Raw genomic sequence first — 3,757 nt, 5'->3', positions numbered from 1 at the left:
GGCTTTCTCTGTGTGTTGTGGGACTGGCTGTAGAGCTTGTGCCCAAGGTCTGCTCAGAACACTAACCAAGACAGACCGGAAGAAACCGGAGTCACTGGGCTGGCGGAGTTCCTGTGTGACTGGTCCCACTGGTCCCAGTTACTCCCAGTGTTGGGACAGATGTTGGTTCCTGCTTACCTCTGATCCTGGGTGTGTCAGAGCGCCTGGGAGTGGAGCTTCCTCTGGGTGTTGTGGGACTGGCTGCGGAGCTTGCGCCCAAGGTCTGCTCTGGACCCCAGCCCAGACAGACTGGAAGGAACCCGAGTCACTGGGCTGGCAGAGTTCCTGTCTAGAATAACCTTTCTTAACTGGGTGGTATGAGGTAGGAGAATTGCCAAAAATCAAGGCTAGTCTGGTTTACATAGTAAGTTCCAGGGCTACATAGCAAGGTCTTAGATGGGGTGGAAAAAGAAAATGTGGGAGCCTTTTTATGTGATTTTGACTATGAACACATTTCATCAACACATGTGTGTGCACATGTACGTGTCTACCAATGTGCATGTGTGTTTGTGGGTGGGAGGGCAGAGATTAACAAGTTTCTCCCTCTCTCTCTCTTACTCTCTCCCTCTGTGTGTCTGTCTGTCTGTCTGTCTGTCTGTCTGTCTTTTTGAGACAAGTTCTCACTATGCAGCTGTGGCTGGCCTCTAACTCCCTGTGTGAACCAGGTCAGCCTCAAATTTATGGAGCTCAACTTGCCTCTGCCTTCTGAGTGCTGAGATTAAAGGCATGCACTGTGCCCATTTTCCGTTTGAGACAGTATCACTGAACCTGACACTCACCGATTGGCTAACTGCTCAGCCAGCTCTAAGAACTCATTTGCCATCACCTGTAAGCACTAGGGGTGTGGCCCCCTGTGACCACGCCTAGCTTTTTACCTGGGTGTTGGGGACAGGAGCTCAGTTACAAACTAAGCCATCTCCCTAGCCCCTTTACCAACTAAAAATTACTTTTATTTTTTTACAGTCCAGTCATTGTCCCTCACCCCATGCTCCCTTCCACAGTTCCTCATCCCATTCCTCTTCTCCCTGTCTCCAAGAGACTCCCTTCACCCCCTGGGGCCTCAACTCTGGAGGGTTAGGCACATCTTCTCCCACTGAGGCCACACTAGGCAGTCTTCCGCTGTATATGTGTTGGGGGCCTCGGGCCAGCTCATGTATGCTGCCTGGTTCTTTACTGACACTATAAAATAAAATATAGACTTGCATCTGTTCTGGAGTAAAGTTGAAGCCCAGTAAGAAGCTGCTCTCTCTTGCCCAGGTACCTGTACCAGCAGCCCAGCACAGCCCCCTTAGTCCTATACCTTATTCTTGCAGGACATGCTTGGTTTCTGCTAGCCATTAGTGAGATAAACTTGAACCTGATCTTCCAAAGCGATAAGGAGGGATAGTGGGGACATACCATACCTTTTCATATATTATTAAGTTAGAGATGGTGTTTTCCACTTCTATGGAATGCCTATGAGATTTTCTGTCCACTGAAACCAAAGAAAGCCACACATTTTGCCTTTTCTAGCCAGGGGAAATGGCCTCTTGACCCCAGGAAGGATTTCTTAGTCTCCCATGAAGTATCTGTTACCACACTTTTAAGAGTTCCTAGACTAGATATCCTATGTCCCCAGGGCCCTTGAGCCTGAGCCCACCATGCTGGTATGGCATGGCTGTGCTGTTTCCTAAGTCAGGCTTCAAAGCAATCTGTGTAGAGGAGGATCGGAGAAGGGATAGGACACCAGACCTGGAGCAAGGGGTCTGGAGGTTCAGAGCCTGATTTCCTGTAATAAGTTGGTTCATCCGCCACAGGCATGCTCTTGTAAGAGTTAGTGAGCTGTGGGTTTAAGAGTAAAAACGAAACTCTTCAAGTTCCTCTTCTTTGGTCCTCAGGTCCTGGTGGTAAACCCCCTCCCCAATATGAGTCAGTTTCAGAGTTGTGGTATCAAGGCAGAAGTACTGGTGTCTGGGTAGCTCATCATCTCCAGGGCAGGCAGGATGCCCCTGCTCACACACCTTCAGCAGGACAGAGTCCTAGTGATGCTGTAGAATCGGGCTCAGAGCCAAGATGAGGCCATTCTTGCCCCTGCCAAACAATAAGTTCAACTGTTCACTTGAGTGTATTGGCCTAGCCTGGTACGACCATCCAGGGGATGCAAATCCTGTATAGGTAAACAGAACTTGTGAGTCTCCGGGTGCTGGAGGATGCTTGCTGAGTCAGTGAGGGTTCCTACTTTTTACACCAGACAGCCTCCCCTCTGGGTGCTTTCAGAGTAGATGGTTACAATTGTTCTTTGTAAGGTGACATTCACACTTTTTTTTTTTCTTTTTAACTTACTGGAAACAGAGTGTGCATGTGAATGAAAAGAGACGAGTTAAGGCGGAAGTGGCTGGCGCCTGAGCTCTGACTTCTTCATATTCTCCTGGGTCCACAGTGTCAGGTCCCTCACAGCCCTCCCCAGCCTCTTCCGCACCATGTGACATCTGTTGGCCATGCCTCTTCTCTACCCTCTTAGTGTTCTCTCAATGCTTCCTCATCTTAGTTGGCAAGCTCCTAATGGATGTCAAGGACCGCCTGCCCTTCAGCAAGCTGCAGCCTGAACAAACACAGGGTGAGACCTCAATGGAAGTCTTCAAGTAGGCGGGGCCACTGAACCTTGCCCCTCCCTCCTACCCTAACCATATAGCAGAATCCTGGAGAAGCAGATTCTCCCTGATGGCCCAGCAGAGGGTTCTAAAACTCTAATCCAGTTGGCATTGGTTGGCTTTGGGATCAATAAACTGGAAGCCTAGTAGTGAGGGGACCGAGACAGGAGGATTTCTTAGACTTTGAAGTGAATTTGAGGCTGGCCTAGGTTAGAATTTAAGTCTCCATCTCAACAAAACAAAACATAAAAGGAAAAAATGTAATTGTGTTCATCGCACCCTGTTAGGAAGGAAGGAAGAACGTTGAGAAGGAGCATCTGAAACAGTCACAGAAGAGCAGTCCAGGTGTGGGGATCACCAACCCAGAATAGTGGGCCGAGGGGGAGTAGAGCCTGGCTCTGACCCCTCCTGAGAACCTAGCCAGATGCATGACCTCGAACAAGCCTTTCCATCTCCCAGATCTACTTTCTTCACCTGTGTTTGCCTGTGTGCCTTATGCAAGGTTAAGCTGCAGGTCTTCCAGCCTCGGAGAGCCCACCTTCCACCCTGCTTTGTAGAAGGAGAGGGAGAAGGGGCTCTCGACTTCTGCCTGGCTGCTCCTTTGAACTTGATCAATGCAGCAAAGTTGGGAGCTAGGACTCCTCCCTTTGAAGAGCCCCTCCAGTCAGCACCCTGCCCTTCCTTGTGCCCCTGGGAAGCAAAGCTGTGGGCTGTTGTCTGTTGCCAGGCTGACCTAGAAACTCCAAAGTACAACTGAGGGAGAGAGAGAAACCCAGGGGGCCATGGAGACCTTGGCATGTGAACCCCCTGAAAACAGCTAGACCTCCAGGTGCGGCTCTGCCCGTGCCTGCAAGTGTCTGGGTTCAGGGAGGCTGAGTGACACGGTAGGTGCATACTGTGTGCAGTGTCCTAACTTTCCTGAGTGCATCCCAGAAGCTGCACAGTGTATTGTGGGTTGTCGCTGCTTTATAGATCAGACTCAGGGCTCAGAGGTAGTTTCCTATTGTCCCTAGAATAAAGTAAGCAGATGCAGTAGTTTAAATCAACACGTTTCTTATGACTGTGGAGTTTAGAAGTCTAAAATCAAG

Source organism: Mastomys coucha, unplaced genomic scaffold (assembly GCF_008632895.1).
Source record: "Mastomys coucha isolate ucsf_1 unplaced genomic scaffold, UCSF_Mcou_1 pScaffold7, whole genome shotgun sequence".
NCBI lineage: Eukaryota > Metazoa > Chordata > Mammalia > Rodentia > Muridae > Mastomys > Mastomys coucha.
This window is presented reverse-complemented; position numbering follows the sequence as displayed.